Source organism: Lineus longissimus, chromosome 19, assembly GCF_910592395.1.
Source record: "Lineus longissimus chromosome 19, tnLinLong1.2, whole genome shotgun sequence".
NCBI lineage: Eukaryota > Metazoa > Nemertea > Pilidiophora > Heteronemertea > Lineidae > Lineus > Lineus longissimus.
This window is the reverse complement of record NC_088326.1, coordinates 2,298,328-2,324,486: the sequence shown is the minus strand read 5'-3', so window position 1 is coordinate 2,324,486 and position 26,159 is coordinate 2,298,328. Positions and strand designations below refer to the sequence as shown.

General features: G+C 40.1%; 1 protein-coding gene across 3 annotated transcripts in view; it reads right to left on the bottom strand.

The window, feature by feature from the left end:
* LOC135502858 (FMRFamide receptor-like) overlaps positions 1-26,159 on the bottom strand; it is a 113,898-nt gene that overhangs the window by 16,630 nt on the left and 71,109 nt on the right. For all 3 annotated transcript variants that reach the window (XM_064796001.1, XM_064796000.1, XM_064796002.1), the window contains exons 3-4: positions 4,588-4,724; positions 143-2,005 (exon numbers count right to left, since the gene is read on the bottom strand). The gene's annotated coding sequence lies outside the window, so the exon portion shown is untranslated. The remainder of the gene's footprint in view (positions 1-142; positions 2,006-4,587; positions 4,725-26,159) is intronic.

Below are 26,159 nucleotides of genomic sequence, written 5' to 3'. Positions count from 1 at the left end.
AAAGGTCTTGGTGAGCTCTTTCTGATGGTACCATTAGCGTCATAATCGATTCTATTATAGACTGGACTAAGCATATCAGATATCGACCCAAAGAAGCCAAGCAACACACTGGCCCTTACATGATGATTGAACCTGTACTAACCTTCCAATTGACTCTGTATTTGCTATTAATCCTCGTCTTCTTCCCCGTAATCAAATCTTTCAAGATAAATCCTCAGCGGTATCCGATTACATTGCCATCTCGTCACGTGGAAGCTATCCCCGAACGTTCATTACTGGAAAGAATTGTCAACTGACAACCTTAGAGTAAATTACAATTCCGTTAATTGAAGGTTTTCTATGTTTAATCACATTAGAGTCGATTCGTTACAACTGTAATCTTGTAGTACATCTCTGAATGACCTTGGGTGTTCCTTTGAAGTCTCTAGTGACGAAGGCCGTCTGAAGGCAAATTGAATTGAAACCTCTGGTGATACTTATGTTGTTAATAAGAACACAGATATTCCTTTATAATGGTGACAATTTCATTACATTGATTGATTCAGAGATTTATGAATGTGATATCTTTATGTAGAAGGGTAGCTCGGTACTCTCAGATTTGGATCATGAATTCTATGAGGCAAAACCTGTTTCTTGGCTGAGTCTCCTTGGGAATATATTCATACGTGTTCGAGGCAAAAATCGGAGGAACTTCTTCTTATTCGTTATTCCAAGTTGTGATATTCTATCCTTTAGTATCCTAGAGGTACAATTGGATATCGGGCTCCTGAATACCATCCATAAATCCGTATTGAATATAATGTTAAGATCCAAGTGACGAATATCCTTAATCTAAAATTGATATCAAGTTGGAAATGACTCGGATCCTTCACTATAGTGCTCAAAATGAATATCGTCACAAATTCATATGATGATACGAATGCTCTGTATCTTTTTATGCCAGATACATAGAAGTTGATGTGCAGTTCCAAGTGAATAAATATCCTTTAATCCTTATTCGCCCATTTCTTCCTACATGTAATAATATTCAAGTCCTTGCTGACATAATCCAGATCTTTAACACTTTTCCCGAAAGTATTCCAAACTATCGAAACTAATCAATACCTAACTATATCCAGTTGTAATGCCTTACTTTATATTCAGTTGTTTATACAAGACTCTCCAATTATGATTATCAAATACTCTAATATTCATGCACTCCGGGTCCTTATCTGTTTATATTTTACTAGATTTGAACACTGTAAACATATCGTTGTTATCATTAAAAAATAATTCCATCCGAAGCATTTATTTCTCTCCGAGTATCATCTTGTTGACAGCAAAGATTGCATTTATGACAACACTCAAGCTAATATCACGTTTGTTCAACAAATTAACATTTTTCTCATCCGTGAGAAGTTATTGCCACTGAAACAGCCGATTTGAAGTGTTCTTCAAATCATACAGTGTGTATTTGAAAAACCTGTCAATTTGTAAAAAAAATCCAAAAGTGCTGAAGTGAAGTTTATCAAAACCACTTCATGACAGGCACGGTTCCCTCTTCAGGCAGTCCATTAAAACAAAATACAGTGATGGTTTGCCAATGTATCTGTTAAATCGTTTCTGTTGTAAGGTCCTTCGGCGTGCAACTGTGATATCCTACAAAGTTTGTGCACTTTGAAGTGGACCTTGTATGAGTTGGCACTCTGTAGTACAAGTATTCCACTCTAGAACGAACTTAAGGTGCAATATGATTGTAATATTTGTATAGTACTCCAGCAGCGTGAGTATCCTTTTCTTACGAATCGAGAATGGGCTACTCTACGGTAGTATCCTACTCGTGTGGCTTCCAGTGGTTTCTAGGAACAACCTAAACTTTTAACCTCTTAGTAACTTACTCCAGCCACAACAGGAATTTCTACGGATATATAATATTATTGTACCTTTCACTAGAATATGCGTTATGATCTCATACCTGTGTCTGTCTCCTCGTGAAGGCTCGCGTTAAGGTTACTGGTAAAGAAGCCTGAAAGTATAGGAAGAAAGTATGTTATACCTGTACGATGACATCAAAATCAACGTTTAACTTTGTAGAAAACTGTTTATCAGTTAATGTTAGTCTCTACTAAACTTTTCCGTCAAACCAATGTTGTAGAACCACGGACTCACTGTCTAGCGTGCATCTCGACAAGTCCGAATGCTGAAGAAGATTCGAAGAATGTCTCTCAGAAAAGGTTCGCCATAGTTTAGAAAATGTAGTTATTCTCCAAAAGAAAACGCGTTGCAACTGTAATCAACAATCCAGCCACTCACAGTTTTTTCTCCAGTGCGTTATGAGTTCACTAAAGAAATCTGATGAGGAAGATTACAGAATCAAGTTGTTGAAATGAAGTTAATTCACAAGTGGGCAATTCTACAGTTAATTGCAGTTTTATGCCTAGCAAGCTCGTGACAGATTTGTTTTGAACAGCTGGCCATGGTCATAAAGATTCATCTTTGCCTGGAGGAAACTTTAAGATTTCATTTTAGATAGGCAGCTTTGAATAGTATCAAAAGTTGTTTCCATAAATTTCCCAGGACAGCCAAGTGATCCAGACGGATGATTCTATAGTACTTGGTCACAGCTGGTTTTTTAGTGCAAAGCCATTGAAATCAATATCATAATCGTGTACATGTACTGTATCAACATTTTGCGCCTCTTCATTTTTGTGACTCATGAAAATTTTTGAAAAATATTCAAATTTGAAATTCGTTATTTTCATTAAGGCTGATTAGAAAATTTCTTTCGATTTTTCCAAATCAAAAAATATTTTTCGTGATTTTTTTCCTCTGCGAATGAATATTATTTATGACTTTATCAAAATAATTTACTCGAATACGTTCTTGATATCCGACTGATAGTTTGAATTCACCACCGAACAATTCTGCCATTTTCTATAAACTGCATCATCAAGAGTCTGGCGTATTCTTGTACACCAACCCAAAGGCTCATCAGGACGGCATTCAACAAGCGCTACTGAGGAGAAATGTAATTTGAAGTCTAACTTATCCATCACCATGATTAATCATTCAAGTTCTTGATTAATGCCATTCATCCCACAAAACATTCTGTTGACAGTAGCAGGACTGAAATGAGCTCTGTGCATGCACATTTTATTCTGTAAATCTTACGCACATGATTGCTTCACAATGTAACTTAAACCTTCGCAAATGGAACGATTTTCAATTTCTGCATCTGCTTAAGAAATAAATAAAGATATAGAAATGTGCCAACAAAGATTTTCTCCAGCGTCATGGGAAATGATTAAGTCTGTTTATTCGTTATTGAGAGGATAGAAGACATATTTCAAAATGGCTGCTAGGTGGCCATGTTAAACATCAATAAATGTAGCTCTTTGCAATTTTTATTGGCCCTTCATTAATTTTTAGATAATCAATTTATATCGACATTACATGTGCTGAATAGTATTTCTACCAAATTGATCTCATAGTCTATGCAAATAAAATCTCAGTTGCTATGATAATGACTACTTTTTTAGTGTAACTGTAGCCCAGTTCCAATGCAAACCAAATATCTATTTCCAGATTGAAAGTATTCAGCACAGCTTTTACCTCACGATCTATTCTTCAAACCAATTTTAAAAGATCAATTATTGATACACTTTGTCAATAATAGGTAATTAGTTATTGGTATGGTTGAATTTAACACATCACTTTCAAAAGAATTCCGAATAACAGATATTGTTTATCTTATAAATTTTTGAAAAGATCATCGGAAAACATTGAAAGGATTGGCATTGAGATTGCTTTGTTTATTAATATTATCAATATGTTAGTTAATCAAGATGTGGAATACCTCGGGTGTCCCCAAAAAAGTGAACCAAATTCAGAAAAATATTACATAAAGCTTACCTTTCAAGGTATTATTTATCCGAAGTCAGAATTGTTTTATCCATTTCTGTCAAAAGACTATTCTAAACACCACAAATTATCCAAAAATAATATTTCTGGTATCGAATGTCAGTGCAAAGCCCGATCACTTACTCAATTTGACTTATCCACCGAGCAAAACAGGCACAACAATAAAAAGTTATTCTTAAAACAACAGTCTTGAAGAAACAAAAAAGCATTTCTCTACACTGAAATCAAATAATGCCCCCGGAACAACGTTTGGTCAACGTTTTACACAATTTGAATTTCTATTGACTTTTGTCACGAAACTCGGAAACAACCGCAGTGTATCCTGAAGTTACTCTATCATATATAATCCTCCTCAAAGGCATGAGCAAGTACAACCAGTACCTCCATTTCCATTCTCTGAAAACTCCAAGTAAAGTCTCTTCAACAAAGTTTCTCCAACGTATACAGCAATCACAAGTATCCACTTAACAAAACTAAAACAAAACGTCTCTTAAGAGAAGATGCCATTCATCTTGCTTCTTAAATAATGGCGGCGTAACACAACCTCAAACTTTCAATCCCTAAATCTACTGGCAAATCCTCCGGCTTATGGTATTGCCAACCTGCTACACCAACAACAGTAGAGCAAACCTGATGTTACGATATGCCACGAGAAACCAATACACACACAAATAGAAACATACTTACTTAGGTAATTATTCCATCTGGTGCAATATTCTGCACATGGATCAATACAGGGGTTTACCCATTGTACATTAACTGGGTGATGCGGATTACAGATTGTCCTTCAGGGTACACCAGTGAAATATCTTATATCAGGTCATCTGGAAATATACAAGAGAGATCGGCATGAGATTCAATAAATACTTGAAATATTTTTTAGTGGAAACTTATAATTTAATTTAATTTAATTTAATGTAGGTTTATTGAGCACCAATTATACAAGAGTACAGAACATAAACAATAAAAATACATACAAACGAAGGAACACAATGATGGCACTCAATAGGGACACCCAGAGGGATCATAGACCCATAATAGGGGGTCCCTAAAAATTAATACATATAATGATAAAAATCAATCAATATTGGACTAAAAAAAACCAAAAAAAACAGGCACAGAGAGATTTAAAATCTACAGTTAGCACATCTGCAACGCCCAACCTTATTGACACATCCATCCGTTGGAAGGCTCTGTATCAATTGTACGTTCCCATTTCCTAAATACATTGTGCACATGTAATTGAAGTAAATGTTACATTTCATAAGATACAGAAAGCCACCTCGATCTTTTTTTATAAGCATAGCTGCAACACACTAGGCCCCATTTTCCCCCAAAACGAGTTACATACAGCTTTTGTACAGTATAAATCCTTACCAAACTCCAAAGTCGAACACAAGCAGATATTATTGGGATTCGAAAGCTTCAGCTACATGTACTTTTTACTATGTTACAACATTTTTCCTCCCCAAAAGCTTAATCTCATAGAAAGCCAGGGGATACAGCATACCATTGCTCCAAATGTCAAAAGGGCATCCAAGTCCTTTTGATGCCAGGTTATATACCCCGAAAGTCTTAATGTGGCAGGGCTGGTGGGCGGAAGGCGTCAGGATAATGTTCTCGATTGCGTACGCGAAGAGGCAAGCAAGCTGGGCTTTTGAAAAACAAATGTAAAGGCTTTGATTCATATTCTATCTCAAGATATATATAACTTTGGCTTTGAATCGTCTTATGACTTGGTCGCATGCAACTTTGATGATGTTGTCCGCAGCCAACTCGATGTTTTGTCTGACTTTGTGATGCTGTGGAATGTACTTGATAAAAATAGAGTTTTCAGACCGAGGACAAAGGCTTTGAAGTTGACTTTCTATAGATAGTGTTAAGGAGTTTGAGAACTGTGTTTTCGTGTATGAATAAGTTGTGTTGAATGTGAAAGGAACTGCGAGATGTGAAGCCCATAGAGATAATTCCTAGGACTACTTCGAGAGTGTTCCAATACATGGGTATGTGTTGATTGTTCAACTTATCAACGTTGAGACTGTAAATAGAAGGTAGACTGACTTGGTTACAATCTCAAGTGCACACACGAAGAAGTCGGTGTGCTGGACAATTAAAAGTCTGACAATTGAAATGACGATCTATCCTTAGACCTATTGAAACAAGTTCGAACTTGTTGGTAAGTTCCTTTGACGCCCTTGTCCGTCATCAACGAAACTCAATGTATTAACATTAAATGTGCTTTATAGAGTATATCTGATATTGCACTAACACGTACAGATGAAGGGTGCCGGGTGCTGGCGTGACAACAAGCTTTGTCAGACTGACGACGAAACTGTTGTGATTCCTTTACAAGGTAAAACTAGGATCAAATCCTAATGATTCCATGTCTGATATGTAGTCTGCGGATGGACCTTTCCTGAACTCTATCCTTGAATCCTAACAGAAGCATTGTTAATACTTAATACGAAAAAAGAACGATAGGTATTTGCCATCAATTTTAGGATTACCAAAATGTTCATTACCTTATAGCTGGAACTAAACGAATGGAGAAACAACGTGCTTGCAAGGTGGGGTAACACATTATTATTTTCCTCAAACCCAAATCTATGCAAACTACTTCTAGATGGAATATATACGTGTCCAATGTGTAGTCTGGTGGCAATGTGCTTCATGGTGAACCCACGCAGAATCTTGATCAAAAACTGATGTGAATTAAATGCGAGACTTCTTGTCACTTTCGAGATTACCAACTAGGCATATTCATTACCTAATGGCTAGAACCAAATGAATGGACATACAACGTGCCAGTGTCACTGGTAGGAGGTTTTTCCGACTTCCTAACGGTCTCTCTAACTTTCCTGATTTATCTGACTAAAGTCCGACTTTTTCCTAAAAGGTCGGATTTCTAGAAAACTTGTGAAAAATACCAGGGCCTCCCAAAATAAGGCAGTGAAGATCAAAGGCCTACTTTGAATGGGGTTGATAGGGTGACCTAATTGAGTGAGCTAATTTGTATTCACACTGAAGGTCACTCTGAGTGTTTGGCTCACACCTCAGTAACCCTATTCAGCATGTACCTTTGATCTCTACTGACCTATTTTGGGAGGCTTGATACTAGTAATCATTCTATTCATGGTTAATGTACCACTGGGTATAGTGTATAATGCACTGCGCCTCTTTCATGTGGCAGCAATTACAGTTAGGCAACCGCATGCTTGCAGTCGAAGTCGAAATGACATTTCGATTTTTAGTTTAAGATGTTTCAGGACAGATTCCACACTGTCGGTATTTGTTGCCTCACCAAACCACACTCTGATGGAGCTGTCAATTGCCAAAAACCTGGCGAGATGCCTTGGCTTTTTCCCACATTTTAGCTGAACCGTTTGTTTCATGAGACAATCAACATGTTCTGTAATGTCAATGAATGGTACTGTCGCGTGCTGAATATAAATGAGGTCCCACAAGAGCCATTACGCTGTTACGTGGTCGTCTTTTATCAATGGCACAGCTACTCTACTTCCCAATTTATTCCAATTTGTAATTGGAATATTTCTTTCCGACTTGAGACGTTTCTTGTTTTCCATTTATAATTTCTTGCTCAGTACAATGTGTAGAAGTGTTAAGGAGTTCACCCTTAACGTACCTCACCATAGGAGCCAAGACACCTTTCTACCCCTTCGTCTCTTTGAAACGGACGGTGTCTTACAAGTCAATCAGATTCTGACTTGAAAACAAGATATTACCCAAATTCTACTTTAAAAAATGCTACGATTGGGAATAGAACCGAATAGACGTCTCTTTCTCAAGAATGACTCCCTGGGAATCCGACCCATGCATTTAATTGCAGTTAACTGTGGAATAAAGTCATTGTGACGGTGTCACGCGTAACATCAAGGTGATTGATCATACCCGAGGCACGGATCAGTCGCATCGGAAGTTTATTTCAATCACGCGTGACACTGCCAAGTAGATTCTTTTTAGTGATCGGAAGATTTTGTGTTTAACATGTGTCAGAATCTCAATACTGGTAAAGATAAAGCAGAGTTTAATGGATTGATACAAGAGCTGGGATATTATATCGTTTTCTGGTTGAAGCTTTTGCAACATTTTAAACATATCCACTACAGTTATGCTTACACTGTTTTGATTACTGTGACATTGCTGGTCAATCTTTTACAAGGAACCTAAAAGATTGTGTGACAGCGTAACTACTGTGTATGACATGTATGATGAGAAGTACATGACATGTATGATGGCAGTGTGAATATTAGAAAACATGTAATGGCAAGCAGATTTTCATCTCCTCAAATGCCGCTGAGCTATTTATAAGAAATGTAATCTAGTTATATAATACACGTACTCCTTCGAGGGTTAAAACGATATATAAAACATTACGGTATTATCCGTACATTTCCTCCATCTTAGACACCTTGTCATATTGTTTCCGATGATAAATTTGGCACGAATTCCGATTCGAGTGTGCATTAGCCATGTCATCCCAGAAGCTGTTTGAAGCGGAACCAGGGGGAATGTTTTTGCCATTAGTGAGGATCCGTACAGAGGACATTTTGGCGACAGTTGGGTGAAGCTTGAAATTCGATACTAGCCATGTTTTATAAGAACATACTGATTTTACAACTTCATCACGCCTTCGTCTCGAGTTCCTTGCCATCAATTCCGACACTGATTACTGTGTGTCCGACCTTAGTACATGTAGTCATACGCTGAAAATATTTAAAGTTCAATAAATTTTGAAAGAAGGGGTTAGAGGAGACTTTGATTTAAAAAGCAATCTCAGACTGGTTAAGTGAAGCTTGTATTTCGATACCATTCTCAGTATTACGCGAAGCGCTTTTGTAACAGACCCTGGTTTGTTGATAAGCGCTATAAAAAGCCAATATTAGAGAGGTACTGATTTACAGCAGTATTGATCACTCCAAGCTTGCAGCAGGGCAAATTGTCCCTGCTTTATTTATCAATTAACACCTTTGCCACCTCACTGGTGCAGAATAACTTCTTTCGCCAATGTTGGCTCCCGATCCCGGAGGCACAAAAACAATCATACGGTCGAGTTGATGGCCAAGTTGTGATCCTTTTTTAACAGCGAACGTGTCGGGGTCGAGGGTGTTGGAAATCGATTGATCGACCAGAATGTATTCGCTTCAGCTGTGATCTACATGTAGTAACGTCTTGTATCCATTGGTCATTTAAAGGGACAGCATGGTTAATCCATTTCCGTGACCAGAAGAAACATCGCCGTCAGAAAACTAGGCGGCGTCACCATGCAGTAAGAGTGTGGGATCCTGCCCCACTTCTTTGATGTTGATTCTGCATAACTGAACGCCAAGGCCGGCAGTACCACTGAGATTGACTTTAAACACTATTCTTACTCAATACATTACACAAGCAGGCAGCTAGGTATGCCATGTCTTTAGGACAGTACGTAGTTATACCCATCTACATTTAAAGTCCAACAACCATCTATTTCGCATATAGCCTACGGAAAAATATTATTCCCTTTCTTTCCTCTCTACATAAGTAACACCTAGGTCGCTGCACTCATGCAGACTAATCTCTCTCGCCAACATTTGCTCCCGACCCCGGAGGCCAAAAACTATCATACGGTCGCGGTAGACGTGTAGGTGTCGGGTCCTCCCACAACAGGCTCGCAGAAAACTGGTCGGCAGCGCCGCCTTTTGACGATATGGCCTAATTGGCTTCAACCATGTTAGCGATTTTTTTCGAAGATGGTGAAAAAAACTAGGGAACAGCGAGATTACACCTGATTAACTAGTTAGAGACCCACCGCATTCAATTAGACCCCCACGAATTCACCTGCGCCTCTTTATCTACGGGCATTATAACTAACTAGAACCTCCTTGTTTGCGTACACCTCTCTTTCCTGTGGATCTTTTTCATTAACATGCTAACGAAGTTCGAAACAACAAGAAGCTGCTATGTACCATGACCTTCATGATACGTAGGATTACTTTCATTACGATTTCATTCTTCCTGAAAGTCTTTCATCGGTTAAACTGAGATCACACAGAGGTATAAAGTGTCTGAGGGAGTGTGTCACAGAGGTTTGATATAAAAAGGCTTGTTGCGTTTTGTTGGCGTCGGTTACAGTGCAGTGATGTGAAGTGGCTGATTGTTTTTAAGAAAGTAGGAGCGCCAATCAGTCACAAAATGTGACTTCCCTTCTTTCTTTCTGTCTGATCATGATGGCCCATCACCTTTTTATGACCATTTCACTCCACCTATCGGCTAGTTCTTGCGCAAAGAATCACCCAGGAGAGATCAAATGGTCACTGAATGCCATGTCATAAATGTGTCATTTTCTGCCATGGAAATATAACGTACTTCCCTGATCATGATGTCTTTTTGACTGACGGCTAATTACCTTGTCTGGACTATCTCACTCGATCTCATATCGACTTGTTCTTCCGCAGTTGGCTAGCCAAGCTCGGTCACCTCAGGGAGTCTGGATATTTTAGATGGTCGCACAGGAACATGTCATTAACAACACGGATAATCGGAGGAATGGCTAAAAATACTCTGAGATACTCGCATACACTGGTATATAGGCCTTCAGGTATATTCAGTCACCTCATTGAGGCTGGATCCTTGAATGATAGCACAGAACCATATGTAATGTAATCAAAATGTTCTTTTCCGCCATGAAAATGTAACATGAGAGACCTGACCATTTTTTCGTCTTGACGCATGGGTCATTGCCTTTTGTGGTAATCTCCTTTGCATCGACTTGTTCTTGTGACGACGGCTAGCCAAGCGAGTCAACGCGAGGAGTCTGGATCATAGAATGATTGCAGCAAACCATATGTTATCCAATTGTTCTTTCCACCATGGAGATATAACATAAGATCCCTGACAGCAATTCGTTTTGCATCATGGCTCAATGCCTTTTTGTGGCCATCTCCATCTAACTTCATCGTCTTGCTCTTGTGTAGATGGCTAGGCTAGCGAGGTTGCCACGAGGAGTCTGGATCCTTCAAATTATCACAGGGAGAGTGCCATATGCCATCAACATGTTCTTTTCCCTCAGTGGAAATATAACGTAGCGTCCGTTACCAATGTTTTGTTTTGTCTGGATGTCCAGTGCCTTGTCGTGGTTATATGGAGTTGTTCTACAGCATGACCGCACATGCGGGATAACCACGGGGAGTATGGATCCTTCAACATTTTCGCTCAGGGCATTGTCATTAACAAAGCGTTGATATCAGCTGGTTCTAATGCATCCAAACTCCGTTGTCTGTTCGTCTACTTAGAGAATATGCTCCCTTTCAAATATTCCCATCTCTATATAAATCCTGCAAGTTATTGAGTTTAGACAATAAAGCCTTTACACGACCAAACAATTTATTTAGCTGTGGACTAATTCTCTCAGGTCCGTGAGTCTCTAGGTCTACTATTGACATTGGTACGTCTGTTTAAACCGCAGCGACCAGTAACTGGGAAATTGCTGCAGAAAGCATAGATGGATAGTGAATGCACTCTGGTGCTTTTGTGTGGATTAGCTCAATCATACAAAGGGTACTCTTCAGAAGTATTTCAACTCATGTCTTTTTTATATAAAAAACCAGACACACGGTTCGATAGCGGTATATTTTCCACACCATCACGGTTTTACATTATGGCCTTATTCTTCCCTTGCTGAACTTCCAGCGGTATTGCCGCCGTAACCTCCGCCCATACGTGCGTTGCCTGGAAGCTGAGCAGCGTCAATACGTCGTGGGTAAAGATGTATTCAGCCGTGATCGCCATGCAGCTTATTTCCTGTTCTGAAATGAGGTCAGGGAAGTTTTCTTAAGCCCTACAGATAATCATCTAAATTTAGAATGCTGTTGTTCACATACTAGTATCCCATGGCAGCATCTTGAGAGGATCAAGAATTTTGAAAAAACCCAGACAGGATTTCTGTGATCAAGTGTGGCTTAAGGTCACAGTACCCAAATAGCCTCGGAAGGAGATCAGCCTTTCACTTGAAATGCCGGCGTCATGAGACGGGAAATATAAGCTCACAATATGCTCCAGTATTAACTATTGGAAAAAAGTCATAAGTCGTCATCGAAAACAGATATTCCAAAGAAAAATCTATTGCGTTTATGAAAAAAATATTCACAATGGGTGCTTAAAAACGATGGTATTATAGGTTTTTTTGTCCATATGGCAAACGGGCTTGAACATAATAGATTTTTTTCTGACAGTCAGATTCGTATATTTTCCTATCTATTTGTCATGTATTTCCTGTTCACTTGTTAATATTTCGCTTCATTTGTCTGTACTTCATATTCATACACATGCGTCTGTATTTTGTATCCCTTTTTCTGTATTTCGTATTCATTTGTTCGTACTTCCAAATTTATTTTGTGCCGTAATTTCTTTAGTTCCGCGTCGTATTATCCCATCTAAATCCCACTAGTACCAGAATCCAGACTCTTTTCACCGCCAAGAACCTAATAACTTCAAATTCTTTAAAAAGCCATCTTATTTCTACTGACTGCAGCCATCCCCAGGACGAACATCAAAGTAGACATTCCCATCAAATTACAGATTTCTAAACAGATTTCTGCCGAAGATTTTCAAAAGCGCAGCATGTTGTCCAATGCCACTGCTTGATTCAAATCCTAAACGTCATTAAGCGATGATTCACGTTGGAAGCTCAGCAAAATCCAGCTATGATTCTTTAATTACAAGATTCCGAGTATAGGCTTTGTGAGAACGTATTTGAGAAGGAACCAAAAGGCCTATCACGGCAGGTAAAGGTATTGGTTTACTTTTGCAACACAATAGAAACAAGACCCTCCCATTACAGTACTGGAGGGTACAATCGGATAACAATAATAAATGCCGGGCCTACCGCTCCTCAAAATGGACTAATCTTTTGTCTGTTTCTTTTGTGTCGTCATATCCTCTCAAGGTAAGCACGTATTTTTCTAAGGCAAACCGGTACCTTTAGCCACTGTGTCTATGCGAGGATGTAGTAGAACGAACGAGAGGCTGTTGTACGATACCAGTTACACGAAGCTTTTTCACGCGGCAGGCATTTTCTCAAACTCAATAAAAAGAAATTTAATTAAATTTCCTCCACTCCTTCTGACTGACTGTCAAGTTATATTAATATCGAAAGGCGACCCTGATCTGACTCGTGCTGGTTATCACGTTGATAGACCCATGTATGGATTCTCTATCCATACTTGATAGTGGTACTGGGGATTAAACGTCCAAAGAACCCTTTAGGGCGGTAAATCAAAAACGGAAATATTCTGTCCGAGAATAGATTACATTTTGACAGAAATGGTACCGTTAGAAAGCAATATTCAAGACGTTCTTATAGGGCCTCGCCGTTGGTGTTCATTGTACATGTTGCCCTGGTCCCTGTGGCTCTAGAAAACGGGGTAAATACTGCCACAGTACAGTAACCAGACGTGTAAACGTGATGAAAATTAACCGGTATACAGTGCAGGTAGAACGATGTGCACAGCAGTAATGTTAAAATTTATATTCAGTGCATACTTACATATCAATTGAAAAATCTCAAATTCGATTTCAAATTTCAAATTTTGAATGGATGGCGTAGGCCTTTAATGAGTTCCGGCTTTGGAAACAAGTTAGGGCCATTTTACATGTACATAACATCTTCCCGAGAGTTGTGGCCCTGTACCATCTCATACTTCAACCAGCGCCTACTAGAGAATGTCAAAATATTCACGGTCCAGATGACATATTTAGGCAATCTTATACCACAAGACAACCTGACATTAATCTAATTCCAAACACATTACCAGACGATTTCCAAACCTGTCTCTCGGGCGGACAGCAACACCACAGCATGAATAACAATCGCAACAAAATACATCAAAACCCATATCGCCGCCGATAGCATCTGTAATTCACTTAAGCGTTAGTTGACTCTTACAGGACGGAAATATCGGTTGCACAAATAATGAGATTTTGGACGCCAAATGTTCGTTCTATATGATACATATTAGGAAAATCGGACCTAAATGTATTTGAATTCAGCCAAGGGATGTAATTGGATGATTTGAAGACAGCGAAGGGATTTCGTTGGATATTATTCGTCAACCAATCATTTTGCCGGCCCCTATCCATTTTGATGTTGGCCGTCTAATTTGGTTACGATGTCTTTCGCTGTGTTCCATTATTCTAACTCTGTTACAGGTTTGTCTAGCCACACAATGGGTGATATGAATAAAGACTAGCAAAAGCTTTTATCTAAAACTCCATGTACATTTACACTGGGCCTTTATGTACAAAACTGAAGTAAAAGCAATTGCTAGACTTTATTCATATCACGCCATGTTTTAACTGTATTGTACGAAAAGGCACTAATATATATGGCTTTATCTGGTTATCTGGTTATCTGGTTATCTGGTCTGCCGAGAAGAAGAAGAAGAAGAAGAAGAAGAAGAAGAAGAAGAAATGTACAACCACGAGATGCGGTGTGCCAGAGTATACGAACCGCTTGAGTCACAAGCTTTACCTTCTCTCTGAGGGGATTTGAGGACAGTCACGTAAATTGTGTAACTTTTTGCATCAGATTTTGTTTTGCCTTGGAGATGTTCCCCGGGTAGTTGATCATCATAGAATCACGCTTAAGGATGCATTTTATGGCATGATATTACGCTTTACCTTCTCTTAAAGTGCCTTGGGCAGATGAACTCATTTTGAAAATTGTATCTACCAGTCATACAGCCTTAACTTTTATTTTATGGCCGTTTATACCCTAATTGGATAACATCCTATTTCCAATCTTGGCATGATTTAGCACCAAACCTTGAGGCGCCGATCTAAAAATAAGCTGACAAATGGGCCTCAACTCCATACTTTCCCTATTATAACGTAAATTAGACGCAGTTAATTCATACGGCCTATCATCCAATACATCCTTGTGAGCACAGAGCTTAAGGACAGTGTTACATGGATTTATCTCAGTTTTTCCAGGTTCCAAAAAGGAGATGGATATGGTAAACAAATAAATCGGCCATTTTCCGTTTCCAAGATTGAGCACGAAATCCAGTGGGGCTGCTCTGGAAAAGCTCCAGTGGGGCTGCTCTGGAATAAGCCGTTCCCTGGCCCTTAAAGTACCTTGGATGGACACACTTTGACACCTCAGTGCATCTGTCAACTCTGCTGGTCGTAACCTTCCAGTATATTTGCGACCTTTGAGCCCATTGGGGATCAGCATCTTACTGTGAATAAAGACATTTACTGTTGACGGGTAAGCAAAACTAGCTCTTCTACCAATTTGTCAATGTCTCTATTGATGGCATTTGCTATATTTATGGCACTTAAAGTACCTATTCTGACCCCTACGGGAGTCAATCCTTTTACTGATAGCAAGTGTTATCACATCTTTTTCATCTTATTCCGGTAAGCCCAATTCCCTTTGGCCTTACACAAGCAGCAAGATATGAGCACGCCGAAAATTATTCAAGGTACTTTGGGGGGAGAGTGCTCTGGGTACTTAGGGGAAGGGGACAAGAAAAACACACCGACGACCCCTTCGAAGAAACATTGAGGAGTTGGTGATGGTCACCTTGTCTCTTGCTGAAGACTGAGTCACTTAGCAATTCTATTACAGTGCCTCCGAAGACCGCTAAAGGCCATGTTGGATTTTTATAACAGTTGTTGTGTTTTTGTGATGACAAACATCCAAATTATAAACGACACCATACATGATTACGATGACTACGACGACCACTAAGAAACTCCTCTTAATGTCTAGACATCATGGACGTCATAAACCCTAACGAGAGGTCCACAGAGCGAAATCATTTGAAACCAGAAGTTGCAGATGCAGACTAAAGGACATGTGACAATGACTGAGATCAAAAAGTCCATTAGAAGGATGGACTGCTGCCGCGCTACTTAACTGGTATCATCCCGAAACTCTCCCTGACTACACAATCAGCCTTGTAAATCTAGGTTTATCACCGCTTTGGCAAATCATCCCGCTATCTGCGCGCAGGTCAGCGTAATATCATGCCATAAAATGCATCGTTAAGCGTGATTCTATGATGATCAACTGCCTGGGGAACATCTCCAAGGCAAAACAAAATCTGATGCAAATAGTTACACAATGTACGTGACTGTCCTCAAATCCCCTCAAAAACGGACAAAACGGGCATCTTTATTTCGTTTGGTTGATATCACGTACCTAAATGAGACCCAACCCGTTTTGAAAGCTATACCCGCTGTATACATCGCATCGAGTGTCCAGCTCTGAAAGGGTATAGTCCTCCAAAAATTGCTGCAAACTTATTTATTTTGTTCTCAGAGACAATGTTATGGACATGATGGAGGGAATATTAAGAACAATAACAGGATAGTTGTAGCTGTTTTTATCAAACAACGGTAATGGCCATATTCATTCTATTCCTTTGAGATCTAAAAAGACTATAAGAAGGCGGCTACGTTTTCTCCATCCGACCTTTTCCGTCCGCCCGCAAAACTGAAAATAATCGTGATTGAACCTCTCTGATCTTACCTTAATCAAGATTACAACAACAACAAAGAATTGTCATTACCTAATGGCCACTAATACGAGGATTGTCATTTTGCAGATAGTCTCTGTGCTGGCATTGGTTCGTAACTCTTGGGTCGACTTCGATTCATCACCCGAGGAATGTAGAGTACATATAGCACTCATAACGTTACTTTGCCCCTAACCTTTGCTATTGTCTTTGAACAAAGCCTGCTCGTACCTAAGCCTAAATTCCAATAGTTCTATTGTCTTATCGAAGGGTTAACAGAGCAAATCATGACAACATCGATCCCCACGAATCAGCTAACATGGGGGTTGACAGGCTCTTATAGGCAAATAATCGTGACGATGGCCGATTTCGTTTGCTCACGGGCCTACATAACAGTCTTATGTCATGATCTGCGCTTGCTTTCCGGAGTTCGGAATCGAAGTAAAAATCGAGGGTCGCGAGATGCATTTTCAAAAAAAAGTTATGTGCTCACAACATGAGTAGGTTTGAGTGTTTGAATAAACATTTCGAACAAGAGTGGGTTTGAGTGCTTGAATAAACATTTCGTGCAATAGTGGGTTTGAGTGCTTGAATAAACATTTCGTAATGTTTCGTAAACAACTGGCCAACCATGGCCGGAAACAATTAGAGATTGAACAGAAATATCCACTTCAGCCGACATTGTGTTTGCTACCCTCCCGACCAACCTTCAGAGGGTTTGTCGGTCTGGGTAGCACCATAGTAACTTATTTCTTGCAGAGTTGTTCAGGGAAATGAACGGGAAACACAAAAACTCCAATAAAACAAAATTATGCTGGTGGACAATTTTTCTTCTTCAGTTTTTTCACCAAGTTGTTTCTTACGTTCACGCAACAGCAAAGCTTCGGCCAAATTGCTTTTCAACCATTCATTAACTCACTATGTGGCCACAGCAACGTTTAACTTACTGGAAGGGTCCTGCTATAGTCATGGTGAGCCTAGTCATCGGATAGTGCAATAACTGTTCTTTTATATGGCTTCGTCGTCATCTCAGTACACCTCCTACTGTGATAATTGTGTTTGATAAAATGTTTAAACATTGACATCTAGTGGTTCCTGGCGTACACTCAGTCATTCATCGAACATCACAGCAACCACCCTCAGAGACTCAAAGTATGCTTCATACAAACGATGGTCATTATTCCACCGAGATGGCCTTCTCTGCTAAACGGTGCGATCAACTAGAGCTCCGGCTTCGGCCAACTCTTTTCGCGGTCGATTACAGGTGCTGGTGATAGACCACTTGAGGGTAGCTCGAAGTAGGGCTACAAACCACTAGTTATATCCAAATGGACCTATTCCAAACTCTGGCCCAATCTGTCTCATCTACCCGTTTGCAGATCGGCTGGCGACTCTTAAAGCTGCTATTTAGGTGCACAATCGAATGAGTTACGGCCAGAATAGAGTCGACCGAATCTTTTCTTAGGGGTTTAATGCTCTCCTTCACCCCTCACTTTCATCAGCCACGAAGGTCTTTCACTACTATTGACACGACCATCCCTCTTCAAGAGTACCACGTATTGGAGCCTATTTCACGATTAATGGGCTACATATTGCTACCAGAATTCACTCCCCAGCTCACCGCAGCGATTGTCCGTGTCGAAAAGGAGATGCTTGATTTCCCCTGAAACCGTTTTGAGGCTGCTGTGATCGTAATTGCCGCTGCTGACCACCCATGGCCAACCAATGCTCAACCGAATTGGCACCATTATACTGCCCAGGACCTTCCGTCCCCGGTGTTTACCCCACTGCAGAAATACATATGAGTGGCCTCGTGGTTTAGAGAATTGTAGGTTTCCTCAACAGGGCGAAGCAGCGGAGAAATACCAGGAGAACATCCCTACTGATTACGCTGTCACCAGCAGGGTGGCAACCACTGGCAATGCTGGGATTCAACCACAGTCAATCTTGGCTAATAGTCCATTTCAAAATGAAAGGGCACCCTGATTTAGATGGTTTCACTCAGAAGGGAAAATTTACAGCTGTACTATATCATTACAGTGTTATATTTCACCTAAAACGTCAAAGTCAGAAGTATCTAAAATCATCTCCTATCCGAATTTGATAAAGGAAGATCGAGAACAGCCATTGAGTGAAATACTGACAAATTCTTTTAACCATGTTTACTATACATGTATATAGAGGCTCTTCTTACGTGCAGTGGCAGCATGTACTTAGATAGAGGGGTACTCTCACTTTCTGGTTACTAAGTTAATATAGTTTTTAGTTTGGTTTTCTTGAGGTTCACCATTAAAGCGATGAGACAGACATCATCTAAAAAATCTACGGTTCATCATTCAAAAGTAATACATAAAGGTAAACAGTGAGACTGATGATAATTCCATTAAACCGAACAAATCGGATTAACGTATACCAATTCCTTGTCGTCATCCGAAATGATATCGCATGCACATTTGTTGTTTTTTAATTCCCTCCAAGATTGGATGTCATTGTAAGAGACGAGGAACACGTCTCATCCTCGTTGTAAGCACGGATATAGGAAAACGACTTTAACAGTTTTCAATATGGTGTCTTAATTCTCACGAGGAAATGACATTCATGGCTTTGGTTGGCTTTAGAAATCGTCATAAATGATACGCTCGCAACATCCGTATCACCTGGAAGTCTTCCGATATTTCGCTTTGCCGTTATTGCCCGGCCAACATAATCACTCCTTTCATCGTAGCAAATTTAAACAAACAGATAACTCTGCGCTGAGGACAATCTGGCACTCGTTAAAACGTCTTTATTTCAAAGATCGACACAAAACAGTCGTAAAAAACAAACATCAGACCGTCTTCCGGCCTCAAGAGTACATGATTGAATTAGCGCCTCCTTTTATGAATAATAGGAGCTATTATGCCCGCTTTGAGTTCGTTATTTAATCATGAAGTCTGAGAACCAATTTGAGGGAAAAATGAATGCAAATTGGCTGCAGCCGACGCGAAAGTACCCAGGAGGTTTGGCCATTCCATTTACAGGGAAACTAGAGTAACCTAACATCACGTTTCGAGTGATGGGTACAGGGGAAATAGCAGGCAAATCAAACGTCACCCACATGAATCTATTGTGGTATCGCAAATCACGTTTCATCACAGGTTTTCCGCCATATGTTCTTATTTGTTTTAACAGTCGGAAGGTTGCCGATTTGGGCCCAACGACCCTCATGGAAGGTGTTTTGTGGGGTAGATGTTTTGCCCTGATAACCCTCCGATAAGACAGAAGAAGAACCGGAATAGGCCTAGGTGCACTAGACCATGTACTGGGCTAGGTCTGATTTCTTTTAACTGCGAGGTAAGGCAAAATAAATCGTAATGCCGACAAACCTCGCCTCAAGTGTTAATAGGATGGCGATCTTCCCCACAAAAAAACAAGGCCGCAATTGTCCGAGTCGTTTGTAAGTCATTGCACAATATGAAAAAATCTACCATAAGGGAACATCGCCATGCCAATTCGCTAGAGAGATCGACCGTTCTTTAAAACAGTGTCCAGCACTAATTGCCTATTAGTGCTGCAGCAAACTATAGGAGCGTCGACTAGAATGAGAGGCAAAAACCTCACTGCAGGCTGTCGTAAGATAAGTGTTGTACTAATTGCGGCGTTACATCGAATTGATGAGAATGTTTCGTCTATGACATGCCAGAAAGCGGAATAAGTACGACGTTGTAAATATGCTGCAACATTCTGAAATGGTTTGCAACAATGTAAAAATAGAAATTGATGTCAACATCTAAAAAACTTAAGTTTTTGAAAATATGATACAAGTTTGCGGATCGAACAACCTCATTCGCGAAAACAAAGAAGAATTTCATAATCCACCAAAGGCAAAATCGGAATAAATATTATTCATGTATGAAAAGTATTTGCGAATTGTGAAATAAGCAGGGGTGAAAATTTCGCGGTTCGCAGTAGCCTTCCATGATCCATCACATTAAGAACATGACCACAGGCAGCATGTCGTGCCATCTTGTTATTTCTGCCAATAGGGCTGACATTTATTTCGCGAGGAAATTGGCAAGTGGTGATTGCCAATGCAGCAGACGATTGTAGATGTGAGGACAAATAACAGTCACCAGAGAAGCGACTGAAAAATACCACTTCCTGAGAATTGTACCATCGGTAAAGTAAGCGCGTCACGGCGAATCGGATTGAAGACCCGACCAAGTAAAAAACAACTGCTTCTCGTCCGAACGTATCATATTTTTATTTCGTATTCATTGGTAGACGATAGTCCACGCTAAAATACGTCCGTACAATGATCATATGTACCCCCTTACACACACTTAATGACAGCCTCGGCGGACTATCGTTGTGCAATCTCATGCTCGGGCTAGCAAGATTTTAGTCGAGGGAAACGATGCAAGAACGTACAACATTAGCACGATGTCTCAGTCAGATCGCACTCTCCTAAACTTTGTAAAATCAATTTGATCGCATGTTGACGTGAAGCATGACCGAACTTTCCCCAGAAAGGATTTAAAAGTGTTTTTAAGCTTACGATCAATTCGTTCGTTGTCAGATTCTATCACAGGCAACAAACTATTACACGCAGCCAATCGATGCAGAAAATCCGCAGATCCTATAATTGGGCAACAGACAAGCGATTTTATTGCAGATACGTCGGATATAAATCGCATGCGACGAAAGATTTTCACTGGAGTCCTCGCATGTGCCGGGCGAAAATCAGGCAGTGGTCTTCAACGAATTTGCCCGGTTTCCTGTGCGATAAATAAGTATCGCCAACTCTGCGATAGAAATCACTAGCCTGTAAAACCCGTTTTAACGCAGATCGTTTCACTGGTTCGACTAGTGGTGAACCGAACTACTCTGATCTTCCACATCATTATCGCGAAGCAGTTTATTTACTTGCACTGCGATTAGTCACGAAGTCACGAAATGACACTCGGTGATTACTGACTGGTTTGAGATCGGGTAACGAGGATATGATCGATACTAGAACTGTACGGTTTTTAGCACTGATGAAATACTGTCACTGTATGGTATTTAGTACCATGGTGAAGCACATTACGTCTGAGTGCACTATATTTACTTGCACTGTCATAAGTCACGAAATGACACTCGCAGTGTAATACTGTTGATTCATGTTTTGCAATCGGGTACCAATGGAGATGTATATGGTCAATACGCTTACTGTACGATGTCAAGTGCTGGGAAATATCGTTAGTGTTAATATCAGTGTGACATAAAGGATCGCATGTACATTTGTGTATATCTTTTACATTAAACTGCTAGTCTGGTAAATAGCTTATGCAGACTTATTTACTTTATTACTCATCCACCAGAGATTTCAGCGACATTAATCATTGATAGGAAGGCTGTACTAATTAGTCTCAGACTCAGAACAGGCCTCAAGAGACATGTGTTATCTCTATAAATAGATTTTAACTTTTTAGATAGGAAAACCAACGTCATTAGCTATTACACTCAAAACATACTTTCAAGTCCGTCTGGCACAGTCGGATGGATATACGTGTGCATCTAAAAATGTGTACAGTTAGAGTGTTGCCGAACAACTGACCACATCGTTTTTGCACCGCTAACTTGCCAGTGATAAAATTATGTGATGGTCCATGTATATGTTTATCTATACGGTTAATAGACTTAGTTCACTTGAAAGTTCTGAACTTGGTGATGATGTATAACTTTACGTCGTTGATAGTGTTCGAATGCGTTGACCTCTTTGTGAGATAAAAGCCTACATGTACATTACAAGGTTAAGGACTTACAATACTGAAATTGCCTGTAGTTTCAAAGACTGTCCGACGAGGCATATTGAACACCAATGCTTTTTGATATCTCCTTAATTGCAAACTATCGTCTGATGACCTGACCTATAAGACATTGGTATTTAATCAGGAAGCCGATGACGTTGCAAGACAAAATCAACAAATACAAAAAAGTCCGCTCGACGATTGCATTAGAATGATTTTTATGAAGGTTTAGCACCGTCTAGACAGAATCTTTCAAAGCTGGGTACATCTCTGAAGATCTTGATCAAAAATGACGAAAGAGAGTCTGGAATGGCGGTGCCGGGATGATAAATTACGTGCGGGATTCGCGATTAAGATGAAGCAGCAACATCAAATTATCCAATTTATGCTTAGAATTATGAAATTAATCTACACGAGCACAACACCCATAAATTTCCTCTTCCATTCCCGTTGAAATGTGCCCCCACATCAATATATCATATTTGGTTCGCTACAGACAATTATCACTTATTAATCGTCAGTACCGCCGCTCCAATTATTGTCTGTTGAGTTATTTGCTGCGGCATTGCAAATTGTCTGCGCCGCAGTAAATGCAGCATGTCGATCCTCTCATTCCATTGGTTGATTAAGGCCGCTATAAGGTGTCGTTAATCCCGATGAGTGCATCATCGGTCCAATATATCTTTTTTATGATGATGATTATGGAATTAGCGATAGCATATTCATCCAGTTTAAGGACGGGATGATAGAAAGCGGGCTGGTTGCATCTACTAGATGTCCTGGGTCTTTTTGTGCAGTCAATGGCGGTATTTCATATCAACACGTCGAACTAAACCATTTTCAATATCACCACATGCAAAGATGACGCAGTAAATCTAAAATCACACAAATGTTTTCGAAGTTTTCTTCGGATAAATCAAGTCAATTACTGTAAGGTCTGACATTAAATTCAACCCCCCTGCTACGAAAGTGATATTAGTTCTTGTTTCAGTAAGCTGGCCTCCGGTCGGTACTGTGATATGCATGTACTGTGCACTAAGACGGCAATGTGTATCGCTGATGAATGTAGCATCGTTTTGCAAACACACTGAAAGCATTGTTATTCATGTACAGTATAAGCATGGCAGTCAGCATGCAAAGAAGGCCATGCTGAGTCTCATAACAATCGTTGCATTCAGCATGCAAATTGGACAAGTTTGGAGTGAGACCACCGCTGTCTGTAATCAGCATGCAAAATAGGTCTGTTTGAAGTATGCTGTTTGGAGCATGACATCCTCAAGGGTAAGCATGCAAAATAGGTTTGTTTGAAGTATGCTATTTGGAGCATGACATCCACAAGGGTAAGCATGCAAAATAGGTCTGTTTGAAGTATGCTGTTTGGAGCATGACATCCTCAAGGGTAAGCATGCAAAATAGGTCTGTTTGAAGTATGCTGTTTGGAGCATGACATCCACAAGGGTAAGCATGCAAAATAGGTCTGTTTGAAGTATGCTGTTTGGAGTATGACATCCTCAAGGGTAAGCATGCAAAATAGGTATGTTTGAAGTATGCTGTTTGGAGCATGACATCCTCAAGGGTAAGCATGCAAAATAGGTCTGTTTGAAGTATACTGTATGGAGCATGACATCCTCAAGGGTAAGCATGCAAAATAGGTCTGTTTGAAGTATGCTGTTTGGAGTATGACATCCTCAAGGGTAAGCAAGCAAAGTGGGTCTGTTTGAAGTATGCTGTTTGGAGCATGACCTCCTCAAGGGTAAGCATGCAAAATAGGTCTGTTTGAAGTATGCTGTTTGGAGCATGACATCCTCAAGGGCAAGCATGCAAAATAGGTATGTTTGAAGTATGCTGTTTGGAGCATGACCTCCTCAAGGGTAAGCAAGCAAAATAGGTCTGTTTGAAGTATGCTGTTTGGAGCATGACCTCCTCAAGGGTAAGCATGCAAAATAGGTCTGTTTGAAGTATGCTGTTTGGAGCATGACATCCTCAAGGGTAAGCATGCAAAATAGGTCTGTTTGAAGTATGCTGTTTGGAGCATGACCTCCTCAAGGGTAAGCATGCAAAATAGGTCAGTTTGAAGTATGCTGTTTGGAGCATGACCTCCTCAAGGGTAAGCAAGCAAAGTGGGTCTGTTTGAAGTATGCTGTTTGGAGCATGACATCCTCAAGGGTAAGCATGCAAAATAGGTCTGTTTGAAGTATGCTGTTTGGAGCATGACATCCACAAGGGTAAGCATGCAAAATAGGTCTGTTTGAAGTATGCTGTTTGGAGCATGACATCCTCAAGGGTAAGCATGCAAAATAGGTCTGTTTGAAGTATGCTGTTTGGAGTATGACCTCCTCAAGGGTAAGCATGCAAAATAGGTCTGTTTGAAGTATGCTATTTGGAGCATGACCTGCTCAAGGGTAAGCATGCAAAATAGGTCTGTTTGAAGTATGCTGTTTGGAGCATGACATCCACAAGCCTAGGGTAAGCATGCAAAATAGGTCTGTTTGAAGTATGCTGTTTGGAGCATTACATCCTCAAGGGTAAGCAAGCAAAGTGGGTCTGTTTGAAGTATGCTGTTTGGAGCATGACATCCACAAGCCTAGGGTAAGCATGCAAAATAGGTCTGTTTGAAGTATGCTGTTTGGAGCATTACATCCTCAAGGGTAAGCAAGCAAAGTGGGTCTGTTTGGAGTACGACCACCTCTCGGGTGAGCATGCACGATGAACATGTTTGGAGTAGGCCTATGACTGCCTGACCGCCTCTTTACGTTGGCATGAAAAGTTGGGCTATTTGAACTCTGTATGGCATGGTTGTCAATCGCATGAACTTTATTTGACCTCGAAAATCGAGTTAAATACATTTAAATACAAGTGCTGAAGCAGATGGCTATCATGAATGCCAACAAAGTCTTTGATTAACTGAAATATCAATACAACTTGTTACTAATTTTGACCCCGCGGATCCATAAGCATATGTTGTACATGTCAGATAACGAATTCATAGGCAACATATATCATTGAAGTGTACTAACCTTGGGCTGCTGCAGTATGACACTTACTGAACAATATATTGTTTATTGTTTTAGCTTTTCCCAAATTACACGATGTCCATTAGAATATTTTTAAAGCATTGTAAGGTTGATGTCCACAGAAAAAACATGTGACAATGCATCCAGTGTATGAAGATAAATGTAGTGGTGGGATCATTCCTACTAGCCTAGGCTAGAGGGAAATTCCCTTCAGCTCAGTCGGTAGAGTGATGGCCTTATAAGCGAGAGGTCCCGGGTTCAATCCCCGGTTGGACCTTGGTGTTTTTCCTCTGTTACATTTGGCGCCCAACGTGGTAAAAGGGTACTAATGATTTGTTTAGATGCTGGTGTGTCTTTGGATAATGAATTAACCCTTTGTATCGCGGAAAAACCCCACGTTGGGCCCCAAATGTAACAGAGGTAAAACATCAATTCCCTTTAGCTCAGTCGGTAGAGTGATGGCCTTATAAGCGAGAGGTCTCGGGTTCAATCCCCGGTTGGACCTTGATGTCTTTCCTCTGTTACATAAAGCATATCAAAATCCTTTTTTTTCCAAGCTATGATATTGATATTAATACGACCAGTCATTCTTTCAGAAGTCAATCCGGCCAGTCATTTTGATCTGGCGGGTCTCAGACATCATAAGACACGGTGTGCGTACATTTATTGACTAATTGCCATCGTATCCCGCTATCGAACCCAACACCAATCTTACGTTGAACTCTCGGCTCCCAATATTTCGCAACTATCAATCTGTCAACATCAGTGACAGTTATCACTTTCAGCCATGTCCTTCCATCAATTGATCATTTGACTTCCATTTGCACTGCGATTGTCGATTTTCTTTCATGCCAGTCAGACGGGTGTGATGGCTTTCTTACGGTGGCTGGGAAAGGCCGAGGCATTTTTAAAATTATTTCTTGACTATCTGTAAAATGGTCTAGTCGCCAATCACA